At 37.9% G+C, this 19,997-nt stretch overlaps 1 protein-coding gene across 1 annotated transcript in view; it reads right to left on the bottom strand.

Annotated features, from left to right (window-relative positions):
• Nucleotides 1-15,449, bottom strand: part of VIT (vitrin) — a 54,375-nt gene extending 38,926 nt beyond the window's left edge. Inside the window, exon 1 of the mRNA XM_053459767.1 lies at nt 15,224-15,449. The gene's annotated coding sequence lies outside the window, so the exon portion shown is untranslated. The remainder of the gene's footprint in view (nt 1-15,223) is intronic.
• Nucleotides 15,450-19,997: the final 4,548 nt, after the last annotated feature.

Below are 19,997 nucleotides of genomic sequence, written 5' to 3' on the forward strand. Positions count from 1 at the left end.
CGCGCAGGATTTCCTGCGATTCATCCTCGGCTCCTGCACGGCCGCCGAGGATGAAAGAATCTGTGCTGGAGGACCCGTTCCTCCAGCACAGATTCTTTCATCCTCGGCGGCCGTGCAGGAGCCGAGGAAGAATCGCAGGAAATCCTGCGCGTGTCACCCCCCCAAAAAAAGGGGGGGGCGGGACGTGCAGTAGCGTACCTAGCGGGGGGCGGGCCGGTGGAGGAGCAGGCTCGCAAGGGAGCGGTATCGGAGGTCTTTAACAGACCACCGGCTCCCTTGAGTGATTTTAAGCCGGTTCAAGGATCTCCCTTGAACCCAGCTTAAAATCACTCAAGGGAGCCGGAGGTCTGTTAAAGACCTCCGATACCGCTCCCTTGCGATCCGCGCGGCAACAGCTGTTGCCGCGCCCACCGCTGTCTGTGCCCTCTGACCCGGAAGAAGACAAGAACTGAAGAAGAGGAGCGAAGAGAAGGAAGAGGAGCTGTAAGGAGAAAAGAGGAAAGGTAGGAAAGCATACAGTGAGAGTGGATTGGTGTATGTGTGTGGATTGGTGTATGTTTGTGGATTGGTATGTGTGTGGATTGGTATGTGTGTGGATTGGTATGTGTGTGGATTGGTGTATGTGTGTGGATTGGTGTATGTGTGTGGATTGGTATGTGTGTGGATTGGTGTATGTGTGTGGATTGGTGTATGTGTGTGGATTGGTATGTGTATGGATTGGTATGTGTATGGATTGGTGTATGTGTGTGGATTGGTATATGTGTGGATTGGTATGTGTGTGGATTGGTATGTGTGTGGATTGGTGTATGTGTGTGGATTGGTATGTGTGTGGATTGGTATGTGTGTGTATTGGTATGTGTGTGGATTGGTATGTGTGTGGATTGGTGTATGTGTGTGGATTGGTGTATGTGGATTAGTATGTGTGTGGATTGGTATGTGTGTGGATTGGTGTATGTGTGTGGATTGGTATGTGTGTGGATTGGTATGTGTGTGGATTGGTATGTGTGTGGATTGGTATGTGTGTGGATTGGTATGTGTGTGGATTGGTGCATGTGTGTGGATTGGTATGTGTGTGGATTGGTATGTGTGTGGATTAGTATATGTGTGTGGATTGGTATGTGTGTGTGGATTGGTGTATGTGTGTGGATTGGTGTGTGTGTGGATTGGTATGTGTGTGTGGATTGGTGTACGTGTGGATTGGTATATGTGTGTGGATTAGTATATGTGTGTGGATTGGTATGTGTGTGTGGATTGGTGTATGTGTGTGGATTGGTATATATGTGTGTGGATTAGTATATGTGTGTGGATTGGTATATATGTGTGGATTGGTATACGTGTGGATTGGTATACGTGTGGATTGGTAAGTGTGTGAGAGTGATGGGTGTTATGCTGTACCATTTCCAATGTATTTTTCATTATATAATTATGCTCTAAAGTACATCATAACTCCCATCACTCTATACTGTTCCATACAGTGGCAGAGCTGGGAGACAGAGGCCTTGCACCCCCACCGCAGGACTCCTGAAAGGTAAGTAGTTACTAAGCAGGTATGTTAAATAATTTGTTTTTGGTTTATTAAATACTATTATATATTGCAATTATACATTTTTGTAGTTTAAACTATAAATTGCGCAAAATTATGTTTTTTTGTCGAAGTGACACACCACGCGAGTTATGCTAGATTTTTTGCCGATTTTTGACACACCACGCCAAAAAGGTTGCCCATCACTGCTATAGGCCAAGGCCGCCAGAACTTATTTACTTAGTTTTTGTGTGTTTTAATTAAAAAATATTTTAAATAGCATTGTTAACAGTATTTAAGACTGTATTTTTGTCTAAAGGAGTTAGAAGACGTAGTTCAACATACAGACACTAACAGCCTGCAGGTACATTTTGTAGGTGGGGGGAAAAGAATGTTATTTCCCAGGCTCCAGTTCTGTACAGACACCTTATTTTACCCGAGGGACGCATTTGTGCATTTTTTTCTATGCATTGTACATGTCCACACAAAACTTCAAATACAGCTACACCGAGTGTAAAAAAATTATACTAAATCCAAGAAGGATCTCAAACTTGAAGCAATATTAAGCTTAAAGTTATACTTCTGCAGTGTTTCTTTTAGTATTCTTTTTTCATTCTTTTTTTTATATTTTTTTTCTGTAACCAGCATCAATGGCAACAGAGATTGCAAAAAAGTAGAAAAACATATGGTTTAAAGTGTAAGATGAAAAATAGTACATAGTAGGCATTTCCATTTCCAAATCAGTTTTCAAGGTCCACCAACAACATACATTTTCATATGTGACATGATTAGAATACAAATGAGTAATAATCTAAATCCAACATTTATTGTTTATATTTGACATATGTGTTCTGACCAGGTTAAGATCGAGGTTTAGGATCCCCAGATTATGTGTCCATGTTGTGATGTCACATCAAACAATGTACAAATGTCCTTCCCACATCACACATGCACATACCTGGGAACTTCTGGGCTCCGGCTACCCGGAGCCTTCCCTTGGGGGACACGGCCAGGACTGCCAGCTGACATCAGCGGGTGGTCCTGCTGATGTTAATGGAAAATCCCGCTGACGTCGGGGGTGTTCCCGCTGAAGACGGGGGGGAAATGGGTGGGGAGCGGGGAGTGTCAAGACCCCGCTCCCGCAACCCGGAGGATTCGGGTCTTGACCCAGAGAACCGGAGAAGCAGTGCTCACCCGGCAATCTCCGGGTCAAACTGGGAGAGTTCCCAGGTATGCACATGCACAATGTCTAGTAGAGGCCTGCTGGCCTGGTTGTAAAAGTCGAAAAACAGTAAGATTGAACCTCCCATATTAAAACAGTTGGCATGTTGCTAATCTTCAGAAGGTATCGGGCTGATTTCGTTTGAACTATATTACAGGTTAAACGAACAGCTGTCTGTTTAAGAATGAGCATGTATATGGGGTTGATGCGTCCCATCATTAGTATACAGGCAACATTCCTGGGGGCAGAATTCTGACACAAAACTATCTTAATCTATTTCAGATTGATTTTAAAAGCAATCATACTTTTTTTTCTTATATGAACATTAAAAAGCAGAACATTGATCGTTTGATGTTATTTAGGTTAAATCTTAAAGCCTACTTATTTCCAAACTCTGAACCCAAATGGTTCCTCTGTCTTCTTGCTAGTTTGTATTAAAGGACACACGACAACAGGGAGATCCCTTTAAACTTCCAATGTGTCCATTTTGCAGATATTTTCCATGCGGGAGATATGTTCAGCCGAAAACATCTACTTGCATGTGATATACTTACTGCCACTTAGCATCTGCGCTGACTTGACAAACGCTGCAGCATGACGTGTATCCAGACCTCCATTCACATACGCAGAAAGCTCTAACTGGGGAGCACTTTTTTGTTACTGGTTCAACAGCCAATCAGTTGCAAGAATCACTGCAACCCGGAGGAGGGGGGCAGCTGCCGACCTGTGGCTTCTACCTCAAGTAATTGCGTTCATTTTTTTTGTTTGTTTTTTAAGAATACATAATAAGGTACTCTGAAGACACCTTCTTCTTTGGGACATTAAACTGTCCCTTTACATGAATTTTTTATCTACTATTCACAGCAAGTTAATACCAGTTTGCCATGCCACATCTCTGTAATCACATCCAAATCTCCATTATTATTATTTGTTAGTACAGTAGGTTCAGGGATCTTATCAGTGGTTTACGTAAGCATCCCTAGTTCCTGCTTCCTCACATTGTGTATTGTCTCTGCAGAGCCCCAGGATGTCATGTTGTGGTAATACTGAGGTCTGCACTGGCCAACAACAGGCCTACATGATGCCAATGGGCCTGCTACAAGCAAGATTATAGGTATCCCATGGCAACCTATTTATCTATGGCCTACAAGGGAATCATGGTCACCCAATAAATTGATCTGCAACTGGTACGGTCTGAACGGGGCTACTGCTCCCAGTCCTGGGGCTTAGGTCTAAATGACCTGGGCCAGAATATGCTGCTGGTTCTTTTTCCTTACACTGTGTGCATGGATTCAGATGGTTCAAAATTACTATCCATTCTTCAAAGATTTAACATGTGCAATTCCATGTTCTCACCTGTAGGGTGAGATGACTAATTATATATAATTTACCTAGTTAAATAGTCATTAATGAAACTTCTTAATAGCTTGCTGAGTTTTTTTTGTTAAACAAAGATCCAAAGTTTTACTTTCTTACACAAAATTGCTATTCTTTGGGGAAAAACTTAAATCTCTGCTCGTGACACCATATCTATCAATTCAAGTACCTAGTGTGAAACATCCTACCTTCGTGCTACCTATATACTAACACCAGACAAACATACTATGAAGCAACTTCCTGAACATCTTTATGTACTTTGTGAAAAAAAGTAATTTACCATATTAATCTCACTGCAAGCCAGATCATTCGTTCTTCATTTGACTATCGTATCCAAATCTACTTCTTGCATAACATTCATAATGAGTTCTAAAATATTTATCCTTCCCGTCTGAGCTCTAGTTCCAGGAAGGCAGCCAGAGCTATGAAGAGGCACTCAGTGAGGGGCATGACTCTTACCGACAAGTCTCGCCCTTCCAGAACCAACACGTTGCATACCTATCCAAAACTTCAGGTGAAATCTTACTTTTCATAAGATTTCCTTCTTCAGTTGAAACAAGGTCCTTTTTCACATTTGATAAGGCTGTCAAAACGTATTAGCGTGAACTAAAAGTGAATCTGAGGAGGGTAAATAATTGAGGAAGAGTAATCATACACTTGTGAGCCAACCGCGAGGTCTGCCCAACACCTGATCCAATGGATGAATATGGATGCATTCAGACTTTTGGCTTTCAGCTGCTCATGCCTCAAAAATCTGTACTTTATCTATGGAAAATATTACGCCCATTACAAATGGTGTCATCCTATTCAATCAATTTGCTATTTTTTTTTTCAGGAATGGGAGGGGGTCAGAAAACATTATTTAGTATACAATACAGCTCTTAAAAAAGGGAAACGCACTTCTTTTAAACGCAAACTGTATGGTTCGAAACGGAATGTTATATTTGTGTCTGTGTGACAGTGAATTATTAGCCCACAAACGAAAACACAGCAGTAAAACAAAAGAAAGTCTTGTAGTTTGAACTGTAAATCACATGGAAATGTTCATGATGTTTTGCATGTAGCCTGGGGTCGGAAACAAAAATTTTGTATCTGCTGTGTGTGATTTATAACTGTGCCACATATAGAAACATACTTTATACATAACATCTTCAGTAAAGAATCAAAGACGCAGTAACGTAATCTGTTTTCTGCTACATTAGAAACATTTCAAATTGTGTCTAATATAATAAGATTAACTGGGGCTTAACAATGCCCGTTAATGAGAATATAGTGCCCTGTTCTTCCAGTAAGGCAATAAAACTACTATCAAAAAATAATGACCCGTCTCTTTCATAGATATCGTGAAACAATAAGAATAGACAAAAAGTTAAAAATCAGTGATCTACAAGAAAAATATATACATATAAGCTGTTATTTTGTGCTCACTGGATCATTGATTATCAGTGATGCTTTGTATAACTTTAGTGCTCTTAAAGGCTTGTTTTTAATTAAAAAAAAGCTACTAAGCACTATGAAATCCCTTCAATACCTTTAGTAGGCGTTCAAACACAATATGTTCTGCTGCCCACTTACCAAAGCAAACAGTTTAGGTGCAACATAAGAAAACAAAATATTGTATAGTAAGTATGCAAAAGCAAAACAAGCAAGAACAAAGAACCAAAGATTGTTTTCCTTTAATTTTCTTAAGAAAATATATGTTGGCTACAATTCAACACTAGAACAAAAAAAATTAAAAAATGTACTTAAAGAAAACAGTTATAGGATTTGTCAAGACCTCTGGTATTTTATTTTCTTTGCAGGATAGGATTAAGCACTGTTAGAACTTTTTTCAGAGATTGTAGCCAGCACTATGTAATATTCTTCATAGTTATGTAAGGCGATACAAGTTGTTTAAAGCATATTTTGTTGTATTTTGTTTTTGATCCTAATGTGAATAACATAATTAGATAATCAATTCCTAATCAATTAGCCCAATTTGAGTTCCCTAAAACCACCATCATTACAACGTCTTCCACACATCTACGTGCCTTACATGACATAAAATTGTATTCTAATAGCGGTACAGTACTATTTACAGTAAACCAACAGATAACTCCACAACAAATGTTGAATCAGAAGTCCGGTTTAGACCTTAGTGGCTCAAATGTAATTTGTAGTTTCCTCACTAAACATCACTATTCATAAGCAAGGTCCAACACAAATGAGCTTCTGCTTCAGGAAAAGCTTGGTTGGCCTTGTATAATGCATACTTCAGTATAATATAATATAAAATATCCACATTGTTGGAACTAGGAAGTATAAAGGACAAGCTCATCCTGTCTTGTAGAAACTTGCCAATTTTGACCATGATGTCTAATTATACCTGGGAACTCCCTGAGTCTGACCACACGTCTCTGCATGAAACCCAACCAACTCCATCTTTCTTTGGGCAGGGGTGAGGCATATGGCCATACACAACCATTCCCCCCATACATGGCTGCCACCCCCCCTACTAAAGGCTGAATGAGTCTCACCCCACTTCTTTGTGACGCTAGCCCCGCACTTCCCAAAGCCACTGCCCCTGAAGGAGGATCAATGAGCTTACTCTGGGATATACCCAGGTATGTGTGTAATTAAGGGATCTGAAACTACTGCTCCCTCCTTTGAACCCCCACTTTAGTGAATAAACCCCTTTAAAGTTTTTGCATCAATTGCATTTTTAGATTTGGTATCAATGCACATTTTTCAAAATAACTAAGGTCTGTCAAATGTTTTTTTTCACATTCCATATTATTTTTTTATTCTATTTTATTCTCTTTTTATTATAAAAATATCTATATTATAATAGATAGAAAATGCAAACTAAATAATGACATGACAGGAAATATCTCATCACAAGACAGACTCCCGATAAAACTCTAGTCTGTTTCCCTTTCTTCTAAATAAAAAAGGGGATTATATGTACAAACTGTAATACTCTTTTTGAATGCCCTCGGCAGTGGAAATTTCAGTTAGGATTAAAGGCTTTTCTCTTGTCAATTATTGACAGGTGAAGAGTAGCAAGATATTTGCTTTGCACCAACCTAGAGTTTAAGATTAAAGACATCAACACATTTCTCAAATTGCTCTTTAACATAGGCTTTCAAATCTGTGGACTATACCAACCAGCTCAATAAGGGGTGGGTACTGGGGACAGTGGGACATCAATTTTCAGAGGGAAGCTGAGCAAGAATGGAGACAAGATATTTTTACCTGCAGTAATGCTTGGCCAATTGGGCAATCGATCTCATTAGCTCTCCTTTAAAATCAGCCCAGTTGTACTAAAAAGGCTGTAGTTTTGTTTCAATGTAAATGTGGGGTGTTGGGATATGTTGCAATGGTTGAGCATGGGGCAGCTGGGTGGACCCAAGGCACTAACCCCCACAAATATGTCACTGAATTTGTTTCATATTTGATAAATTGATACCCAACCCAATCTATTCCATATATTCCATTTAGCTGAGTATTGGGGATGTTCTCACTTCTTTCCTTAATTTGTAGAACCTTAGAAGTGTCCTGGAACTTGAGGCTTCTATTGTTGTCAGATGACATTTGTGGGTGATATTCCCTGCTCAAACACAACATTGAGCTGACGCTTTATGGCAATCCTTCTAAAAGTCTGTTGCTCCATAGACACTCATTATAAGAGTCACCAACTGGTTGATTAAGACTGAGCCAATATTCTGTTTACCACATGGAGTATGATAAATAGGAAGGGTGTTTGGCTAGTAGATTGGGCTAAGACAACAGAGTTATAACACATACAGCTGCCTGAAAATATTATATCAAACAAAAACTAGAACTGTTTTAAAAAAACAAAGCAACAGTTTTTTTAGAAAAATGTTCCTCGACTACCGGTAAAACAAACTGGTAAGTGTCCCCCCTAAAACAACTGGACAATTGTCTTATTCTATTGTTTGAAAAGGTATTTTTATAGTATATCCAAATGTACAAAAATAAAATATGTGATTTTACATATATATTATCTGTAACTGGCTAGCATCATTCATCTCCGGGACGAGTCTAGTGAAGTGGCCCGGTAATAAAGTGGCAAAAAACACATTGAGCAACACACTCAGTGTACACCACCAAGTCCTGTCTAAGACACATTTCTAAAAAAAAAAGAGAGCATAGAATACCCACAAATGAAGCACATAAAGTTTCAGGTCATAATATCAGTGCTTGTTTCCTTGTTACTGGTGGCTAAATGTAGAACTGCATGTAAAACAAACAACAAAGTGCAGTATATGGTACAAAATGGGGTGATAATAGTAGGTGATGAAACTGATGGTGGGGGAGTGTAAATATGGTGGTTGGGGTTAGTGATTGCTGTGAATGATGGGAATTAATTATAATGTAGGTGGGCATGATCATGGTCAGATCTACACTTACACATACATACATACACACACATACACTCTAACACCATACATACACAGGGGCATAACTAGAAACTACAGGCACCCAGTGCACAAAATTCAACATTTGTGAGTGTCATCTAAGTATCTGCGACCATAATTATTACACCACTGCACATACATACATACATACATACACACACATAAACAAACATTCTAACACCATACACTTACACCTACACATATGCATACAAACTCAAACACTCTAACACCATACACCCCCATATATATATATATATATATATATATATATATATATACACACACATTCTCTCCGATCATCCATGCAGTTCACACACTTTCCAATCTCCAACTTTGCACTTCCACTTTTAGCTCTACATTTTTTTTATGAGCTATATGTTTATTTGTACTGTTTATTATCTACTGTAAAGTGATTTCTGTGTTTTTAAAATGTGTTCATGAATTTATTTAAATAACCTTCAAAATGGTTCACTTAGTTTTTTACAATATTTAGACTAAACTGGTGCTCTCCCAGTTGGTACAAACCCATTACATTATGTCATGGACAACAGTAATATTAGGAAGGAACTATGTGTTTCATATGTATCTTATTTCATATGTATCTTATGGCTAATGTGTTCTTACTTTAAAAATGCATTGTTTGCCCCTTTTCTGAACAAAAAAGTATTGGAACTGGGACACAACACACGTGTTGTGTGCACAATAATGGCACCATGAAATATGGGGCTGGTATTCAATTATTTTGCAAGGCTAGTTTTTAATCCCAGTCCGGCCCTGGCCCATCTTAATTTTAGCTCAACTGTCAAGAACACACAAAATTTGACATTATATAAATCTATATTGCCTAAGAAATAGCTTCACCTCTATATATTTGCTAATCACGTATTTTCTGTTCATGGAATTGTTTGAACATTAAGGAAATGTAAGGAGCATTACTTATACAAACTAATCTACAGAAAGTTTCTTTGAAAGCTGGTGAAAAATTTGATGTGTATTGAAAGCCACTTTTGTTACTATGTCTCGCCCGACAGAAAAAGAATGTTATTCTTTTCTGCTTAAAGGAAGGGTGTGACTTTCCTTGGGGTTAATCATAAATCAGGGTCCATTTATTCCCAGTGTACCGAGCCTCAGGATTTCTCTTCGGTTGATCTTTGGAACCAACTCTTGGCCTTGACTTTTTGACTAAACATCCTGTAAAATTCTGCAGTTTTTATGGGCTAGGTTAACATTTTTCTGAAAAACATATAGTATTCTTTTTTATAGCATTGACAATTAATACAAAACAGTATTTTAATTTATTGTATTTATGTATCATTGTAATGTATTTATGTACTGGTTTGAGCTAATTACTAGAGAATATGCATATTAAGATACTCTGCTTCGGATTACAACAAAATATTGATTTTTTGATGATTTTGATGTTCTTTGCTGCAAAAAAAGCTGTGCTGTTCTAATTTCTGTAATATTTTCTATAATATTTTATGACAACAGCAAAACCAGGCTGAAATCGACACTTTCTTCCTACAGGCGGAACATCGCAATTAACACTTCCTGAAAAGTTGTGAGATCACAAGCGGTCATGCAAACATTGGCATAAACTTAAACTCAGAAAAAGGCTTTTTATAAGGATTTTTTTGCCCAGCCCTAAATCAGACATGGGTCACACTGGATGATCAAGAACTACTACTAGAAATAGCCAGATGGCTGGCTACCTGTAGCTTCCGGGCTACCTTTTGAAGACACCTGCATTAAATAGACATATTAGTAACACACAGTTTTTTGTTGGAATTATTGCCTCTTTTATATTTCTCTTCTTTTAATGTAATAGGCCCCCTTTGTGAATGTGTGTATTTTGACACCATTTCAAAAGAGATCCTCTGTTATCTGTATCAGCAAAGTAAGCCAAAAACACACAGAAATGAAACTCAAGCAGATACAGAAGATACTTTTTCATCCATTGCTAGTAACATCTTTGGACTGAATGCAAACCACTTGTCATATCATAACTTAGTGAATAATTACTTTATTTGACAAGCAATCTAAACCAAATGGTCTGAACTTAAAAGCCAAGAAACCACAGTATTACTTCAGAAAAACTGCAGTAATTTTTTCGTAAGCCTTGTATTTTTGCAATTCATGTTTTTGTTGTTGGTTTAGGTTCCTTTTCAGTTTAGTAAATTCATGGATTAACATTTTTAACATTAGTCTCTAAAATAATCTCTGGCTCTAAAATATTCTAGCGTTGCGTGTTACCAGTGAAAAAAACATGCAACATACAATTGCATATCAGTCATCAAGAATGCAAACAAAGCTGTTTTATCAATCATTAGATAGCTGCAGAGGAAGATGCTGGAGGCTGTGTAAATTCCCATGGATAAGATACTAATGCTTATTCTGAAAACATAAGCTCTCTAAGTCATACAGAAGGATTTTGCTTTGAATGGGTTTCTGTCATTGTATATTAGAAGTCTCTCTCTGTCCATCTCTATTTCTCTATCCATATATGTCTATTTATCTATTAAATATTTCATGGTATCCTTGGCACACATTAATATTTCCTATTTAATCATTATAAATAGGCTTCTTTGGGTCACCACCAGAAAACTCTGGGTCCAGGGAGCAGTGTCAAGGCATGCTCCACTTCTGGTCCATTTCCCTCTTAAACAGTGTCAATGTCCTGCAACATCAGTGAGAATGTGTCATCAGGACCACCCACCGACATCAGTCGGACCACCCGCGATATCAGTGGGACCACCCACTGACATCAGCTGGACTTGCCTGTATCCTGCAAGGGGGGCTCCAGGGTAGCTGGAGCAAATAAAGTTCCCAGGTATGTAGATGGGTCATTAATGGTACCTTAACCATTAACCAGCAGTTGGGATTAAGTAGTTCTGGAAAGCTGTCCACAGTAACAATGTTATGCAGGTTTGTACGAAATTATGTACACAATCAGATTAAGTTTCTACAGCCTTGTAAATAAGTATTACTTTAGAGGCTACAGGACTGTGCATGAATCCAGTTTCCAGGTTATTAGGGATAGGACAGCAGACCATAGGGAAAAGCCTATTAATTATGCTTAAAGAAAGCTCTGCATGAACACACATTAAGTCTATACAGAGCCCAGGGAAGTTGGGCTGGCGAGTTTAAAACAGACCCTTAATTAGCATTAACTAAAGCTAGCACTATTGTACCTCAAAGGGGAACTCCCACCATTTTGTATTACTGGTACACTAAAATTTGTTTTCAAAAACCTACATTTAGGCCTGCTTGGATGAATTAGCAGAAACATTTGTTTCCCACCATCCCCACCTTTTTCTAATATAAGATTAAGATGATCAGTGTTGGCATGGGTCCCTAACATCTGGTTTTAGTGTGAAAGTTAGGTGTCTGTGGTAGAGCGAGTTGGGGTACCACAAGCATAATTTGCTACGTGTAGGAGTAATCATGGGCTTAGGTCACTGATGGGTTGCAAGTAGCATGTCTACCATGCAGGGGATGTTATAACAATGGAAACCCCTATGTCAATGCTCTCAAGGACCCCATAAAGTCACCAAAGTCTCATCAGTTAGCAAGTTCAAGTTAACAATATGTAAGCATTAATGAGCACTGAGGACGCGTGACTCCAACATGCCTGTATGTTTCTTTTTTATTATAGTTTAATGACCATATTGACCTGGCACACATCATGTGTGATCTACTGGAATATTTATGTATTTATGTCATGTTTCCTTATATATCGTTACATGTATTCAGCATGGGCTTTAGAAGCTCAGAGGATTAATGTGCACTGGTGGTGTTTATATGCCAATAAATGCTATAACAACAGAGTAAACAGAAATAAATCAAGACAGGGACAAAAGTACAGATGGGTGTTAAATCAATGAAAAAGATATAGAAAGTGAAGAAAGGCACAAGAAAGTTCAGAGGTTTAATAAAAATAGTGGGGAATAAAGCCGCACAATGGGAAACTATAAGTGTACAGAGTGATGAATAAAGAGGCTGGGAATTCAAAAAAAGGTTAACAAGATGAAAGCTAAAAATTTGAGAAGGAAAAAAGGAAGTGGCGTTCACTGGTAGAGTTCACTGGAAATGAGGTAGGTGGGTGAAAATATTACAAAACCTTCAATACTCTGTTTTCATGAGCTGTCATTATCTTGGCCACTGTAATTTCCAACTAAACTGAATTCCCATTAAGCAAATGTAGACTTGTGTAAGCTTGGATAGGCTTGGCCCACTCCAATATGAGTTGGCCCTTATTTTAGCTTTGCTTTGTACAAGTAGATACCTTAATAAAAAGGATGGTTGGGAACTTGAGACTCCTTACTTCGTCATTGTACTGCAGTCACCCAACACCCCTTACATCATCTACCCTATGGGCATTATTCAGTAACCTCATAACGTGTTACCTAACCAGTTTCAAGTAATAAATTATATTCTTAGAGGATGAGAAGTGGGGAGTGTGATAAATAAGCACTGCTTAATGGTATCCTAGCTGTTAACCTCAGGGTGTTTCCAAGTATCAAATAATAATAATTCCTTTACAAACTTTAGTAATTTTAATATCAGTCATTTAACATAAGTCCAATAAAGTATACCAACGATTTTGAATAATAGCAGTTATGATATAGAATTTTGGACTTGGACACAGCGTTCTATCCTGGTCTTTCAGAAAATATAAGAGCCATGTCTACACAGTTCTAACCTTATACTCAAAAGAACCTTTTCAGCTACTCAAAAAACATTACGCATGATTTTCCAAATGTACATCCACTAATCCTTTACATTTAAAGGAAAACGATGTCAGTGTGCCTATCTTGTCTTAATCTTCTCATTTTCCAACATGACAAATAATGCAAATCTAAATGAAAGCAAAATATATGAAAACAATATAAGTAGTGGATTGTTTTAGAGACAAAAAATACCATGTCTCATAATGTTGGACTTAAGTGCATTTCTAGATGGAAGGTTTTCAGGTGTTCTAGACTTGAAGTTCCTTTTTTTCTTGGCCACTTCTGGAATACAAGCCCCATGGGGTTTGTATTCCAGAAGTGGCTGAGAATAAAATGAATTGCTAGCCAAGATAAGCTGGAGAGCTATGTTTTAGCCACCTGTACCCTAGTTCAACTTCAGGAAGGACCAAGGAGAACTGAATTGATCAACCACTACAGGGAGCTACCTAGAAAGAAAGCTAAAGTGCTTACTGCGTTCCTGGTGGCATTGCCATGCTTTTGGTTGTGGAAGCCCTATCTTTAAACTTCCCAGAATAGGCCACTATCAAATGCAATGGTTAATAATCATGTTATCATTTCTTGTACCCTAATAAACAAAATAACATTCATTTTTAGGGGAAAATATTATTACCCCAAAATACAATTTTGGGTAATTCCATAACCACAAAGCAATGGACTGTCAGGCATTACAGGAAGAAACAGAGCTTACTGATGAATACACAATTTGAAAACTAATTTTGTCTGGTTTATTATCAACTTTAATATTTCCAATGTATTATTGTATTGAGAAACATCATAAACCCAGGTACACTGATGTCACAAATTTGGTCTGAGGGTATTTAAGACTAAGCATTAAGCATTAAGCATAAAACTGATGTTGAAGGGAATTAATCACAAGAAATTGCAATCAACATACAATCCAAAAAACCAGTAAAGGCGCATTTTAATGCTGATAGAAAACGAAGTCTGTGTTCAAATAGTTTTGCCACTTACAATGTATATATTAGACAATCATATGTACTTTAGTCCGATATAATTCATTTTCAGTGTATAACCTTTGATTCTTTTTTTATGGTTTGGCAGAAGCTTCAGAGCTTCAGGATGCAAAGCCCATTCTTGCTCTTCCAAGACTTTTCTTCAGATTGTTTGCTTTAGGCACTTGGTTCAAGTTCCTACTAGTTAGTTCCACACTTTGTCACATTTTAAAGATCTTTCATAAATCTGATCTAGTAGCGCGGTGATAAGCAGCTGCAGGAGAGTCATTATTTCCCCCCGATTTACATTCTCAGCTGAGACAGATGTAAGTGTAAAAAATTGCAGCGTCAACATATATTGCTCGGTGAACGTCCACAGGTGTGTTCCATAAAGGAATAAAGACGTTAAAACGTATAATTGTTTTTGTGTTACTAATTGTGTTGCCGTGTTTGTCTACTTTAGTTCAACATCAGATCAAGTTTAATGAACAATATATGGAGAAATCCAGGTAATTCCTAAGAGATTATATATATATATATATATATATATATATATAGTAACCCCCAACATCACATGACATTCCTTCAAATGCATTTATAGACCATTGGGGCGTTATGAGAACCATAAACAAAAGCTTATAACAAGTAAGCAGCTTTTCCAAGTCACAAGAGTCTGATTACTGAAAGTATGAAAGGATAATAATGGGGATTAAACAATATATGGTGGGTTTCTTGCACCTTGTGTAAGATAAACAAAACTGCATTATATAGAATAGCAAATATTGATAAATGAATACCGATGAGGTCATCAGTTCAAGGTACAAATGAAGTCAATAACACATTATATCAATTTAGACTAAACAGGTTTTTTTTTCTGGAAACAGATACATTCTAAAGTGATTTTCAAAAAACTTATGGCTGAAAAATGTCAACCTGGCCATTTATTTGCCACAGAAGAAAAAAATGAGATGACTCACCTAAAATTTGGTGAAATAACTTTGTAGGTAGGGGAAATCTCTCTTCTTTATCTATCTACCGGTATTATTGTTTCCAAATGACGTCACAATATTTGTGATAGTTCTCCAAATAAAGCTGAAATCGGACTGAGGTCCCAAGTTCCTTGATCTTCTCACAGCTTCTAAAAACTAATCAGACATTTCCATCAATCTCTCCCCACAGTGAAAGGCACAGAGTCCTGACACAGACTAGGTCCTCACTTTGATTTAGCAGCTCAATAAGGCAGCCCTTTTTTTTGAAATTTCCACTCCCTCCCACATTCTCCCCCTCTCTCTTGTCAGGAATCCTTTATAACACTCTGACAACGAACCCGTTTCCCAGTTACTCTGTTCTACAAAGTTTGAAATGAAAAAAAATACAAAAACAAAACGTAAATACATTTTAAAAGGGTATTATTTTTGATGGCTATCTTTTTTTTTTTTTTTTTTTTTACTCTGGTTGGGGTTTTAATTATAGCTGGGGTATGAATTTGTAACCCTATACTGTGATTAAATAGTCACTCAGAATGAATTTGGTTTTAGGATGAATTCATTTCAGCTATGCTGTCTCCATACATTGTCAACCTCTGTACACCTCTTTGTGCCCAGATCCATTGTCAACCTTACGTTCTAGATCAGATGATTTTAACTCGGGCTATAACACACCTGTTCGCTGGTTAACTAGAGAACTTTGTACGTTGTAAGTTATCAGTGTGTATAGAAATGTAAACATCTAGTAACCTGCTAATTCCTGAGAAACCCTACAGACCGAAAGGTATGGAATAAATTGAAAGGAACACTTGAAATTGTCTGCATAAATGAACACAATTTTAAAATGTTATAAGTCGATGTTTCTGCTGCAGACAGTAAGAAGTGTGATTGTTTTATTTTGCAGCTGATGTAAGAAAACTTTTGAGCACTTGAGTTGAGTGCAGGCTCGAGTATTGGCCTAGAGTGCAAGCTCAAAAGACAAATAACGTCTCTTCTGCTCTAAAAGCACATACCAGACATGGTCCAAGCAAAATCTTAGCATTTGTGAAATATGAAAAAGGAAATGTCCATTCCGATGTATTTCTCTGCATTAATTGCAATGACAGCTAGCTTCCTCTAAGATGTCAGTAGGTGAAGGCTAATCATTGTCAAAAATACCAGGGAGATCAGTTCTTGATATGGTAATACATATGGCAGACTGGGTGGTACTGGTACATCAGGAAGAGGGTGCCCAGGGGCAAGCCTAAGCAAAAAAAATGCTTCTAAATTTTGGTGGGTAAATTATATTTGATCTATTAGCTTTCCACCCCAAGTACCAGGGCAATACCGGGAATGAAAACCAGCCCTTAATTCTGTAGTGCCTCTGTTGAGCTCACTTATTTGTGGGGTTCTAGCTCCAATATCATAATATCCCAAAAAATAAACCCCCAAGGATCTTTGAACTTAATTGGCACGGCTTAATTGGAAGCACACTCATATTGGGCTTTGCCACACTGATGCAAACTACAGTATCGAAAAGTCACAGGTTGACACATTTCCAAATCACTTAATGGTTGTTTTTGAACACTTACTTTGAAGGTGGAAGTGTGCTTAAGAAGTCTTTTTGAATGATAATGATAAAGTTAATGGTAAAGTTAAGTTTACCGATTACTAAATCTTTGATAAGAGACAGAGCCACTATTATAATAATAGGCCCTGTGCAAGCATACTATAGAGGGGCCTCCAAACATAGACACAGACTATTAAGGGGGCCCAAGAGACAGCTGCTATGGGCCCTTAAGGTAAGCGTGGCCCAGGGCTGTTGACCCTTTTTCTTGGTATTTAAGATGTCGAAATACAAAAAAAAATTGGTGGCAGATAGGAAGAAAAGCACCTCTACAACACGTGAGACTACATAAAAATATGATAAGAAGAGATGGCACAAAAGTACCAGAAGTGCACGTTCAGCTGCTACTTACATGTTCAGCTTAATTCATGCAAGTTTGTTTATTGAACACGCGTGTACCACGACAAACAATTTCAGGACATTAGACTTAGGTAAGGGACATACCCAAGTCTAAAGCTGGGCTTCAGTGGACGATGCTGGTGTCCTTCAACATCAACACTTTCAATAAAGGAACCGGGTGTCAACCTGGTGTTACCCTGCTGAAAATTAGCCCAGCTTTTTTGCCCAAAAATATATTACAGCCTTTTCGTATGGATGCAGCACCATCGTTTTTAGCTGCACTAATAATCACTTCTGAGGAATTTAATTTGTTATTCTGCAATTATCTTTCTAAAGAAAACAAAAATATACAAGCTATGTTGTTAACTACCTGGCATGAAAACAATATCTCAATACAGAAACGTATTCCGTTTTTTGGTAAAATGAGTCAACACACAATTTATGTTTTTTTCCCCTAATGTGGACAGAAGTTTTTGATTAACTACTTTGATAACAAGGAAACACTCATTCCTTGAGGCATTTGTCTTTTTTACAGCTTCCTTGATTTATAATCTCATGGGTATCACATGCTGAAAACCCCATTTTTTATTTCCTACATTTGGATATTTAAGACTCTTGGGGTCTGTTCACTAAACCTCCGAGTGGTCAGTTAAGTGGTTAACTCAACTGACCAGATTCAATTGAAATTACATCCCTTGGATGCTAATACTCGAAGGAGACTCATATACCATTTTACCAGTTGTCCCTTTCAGTGACAAGGGATTTCCACTGTCCACCCTTCTGGGACCGAATGGATCCATTGGATGGGCATCATGCTCCCTAGCTGGGGGATTTAGAGGTGGGGTTGGGTAGGGATTTGTAATTTTAGGTAGCATTAGTTTATAAAATTTTATTGAAAAATATTTTCAGCGCCTAACTTCTCAACCTCATGTGCTGTGGAAAGAGTTACGCTTACTTCAACCTTTCTCAAACTCAATGGGCAGGAGATTGAGGGCGCTGTATGCCCCAAAGAGTGTGTAATTACATTCGTCTAGACACCGGATGAGGGGTAAAGGGGCCTGGCACAGGTGAGATTTGTAATTTGTAATACTCCCCAACCAGACGCATGCATCCTGTTTTGGTTTTTATTTTCTTCTTTATTTTAAAACTTTAAAAAAGTATTACAGTAGTGTTAACTAGGGGGGTTGCATGTCAGGAGGAGGAAAAGTAAAATTTGTGATCTGGAATTTTTTTCCAACGTGCATTTCCAAGTCACAAGCAACTCGGTGCTAAACAAATACGCTTTGCTTGATTTTCCACCTTGCGTCATTTATGTATATTTATACTGAACCAAGGAAACCAACCAAATGAAATTTGCTCTGAATAGAAAACATACACATTTTTCAAGAACCCTTGCAAAAATCCAGAGAGGGACAATATCCGAAGATATATATTTTTAAAATGTCTCAGTACTCTTCTGATGAAATGGTATAGCAAATATTTGGAGATAAGAACAGTTGCTGGATGTATTGAGAGATAAAGTCAACATGTGATGTGCAACAATAATTATTTTATGACATAGACATTAATTGGATTTTAGACCCAACTGCCAGGAATAGCTATTAACATTATTGAGCGGCACAAAGACAGCACAATGCTTTCCTTAGAGCTTATAATGGAATGATGATAAAGATTCTTAGATACGCACTTTTGGCACGGACTGGTCACAGACTACCAGTCTCCCATCGTAGGGCATCCTTTACTGTATTATCTCTCCTGCACAAAGTGGACTTGTGAAGCACATTGTTTCATCTACGTTGGGATCTTTTACAAATGGCGAGTATTGACAAGGTATGTCTTAAAGTATTTTCAATATCTTGACATTCTTAAATAATATCAACATGGCGTGAGCTATTAGAATTGCACGGTATGACTTTTTGGTGAATTCATCATAAATGTCAGATGTTTGGCAGGGCAAATCTAGCATATGCAGATATTTCTTTAATCTGATACCCTCGGGGGGTGTTATAATTCTCCCACGGCTTTAGAGGGTATGGCATGTGGGGTGTTTTCCTTGATATTGCTGTATAAATATCCCAAACTTTTGATGGTTGTAGGCACAACTGATAACATTAAAAAGGTGTATTTGCAGGGATTAAATACTGGCTCTTTGTCATATTCAAAATAGTGGCAATATATATATATTTATTTATTTTTACGGCATCATTCATTTTTTGGTGGTGCATTGTTATCAGTTGTCTACGTATGTTTCAGTATAAATATGTGCCTTCAAGGATCAGAGCTGTTAGTGGGCTTTGAACATGCTGGTACTTGTCTATGTTACATCTTTCCTGTTCCACCAGCTGTTCTCTTGAGATGTAGCTCTTCCGGGTGCTGTAGTCATACGAAGTCTAAGCTAAATAAACTTTTGATACTTTTTGTAATGTGAAAAATGTTCTCATTGACTGTGAGAAACTCATTAAAACTTTTGTGATATAGAAAGAAAACCTTAGGGAAACAGCACAAATTGGAATATGGACTCCTCTGTACTATATCATCAACCTATATTGGGTGGATATACCCTTTTCAAGTAATTTCAGTGCTCTCGAGACTCCACTGTAACTTTCAAACATTAGGCTGAACATGGTGCATGTTGCCTACTGCTGGCCAGACCGTTCAGTGCATTTTCCCAGTGTCCAGGCGGGGCCTGATACTAATTTCTAGATTTGATAATGCATGTGTAAAGTTGGCATGAGTGTGTTCTGGCTACTTTGTGTTACCATTATTGCTTTCTAGTCTATAATACTAGCCTCAGTCCTAGACTTTATCCACATCATGATC

The sequence above is a fragment of the Spea bombifrons genome, chromosome 3 (assembly GCF_027358695.1).
Source record: "Spea bombifrons isolate aSpeBom1 chromosome 3, aSpeBom1.2.pri, whole genome shotgun sequence".
NCBI classification, from domain to species: Eukaryota; Metazoa; Chordata; class Amphibia; order Anura; family Pelobatidae; genus Spea; species Spea bombifrons.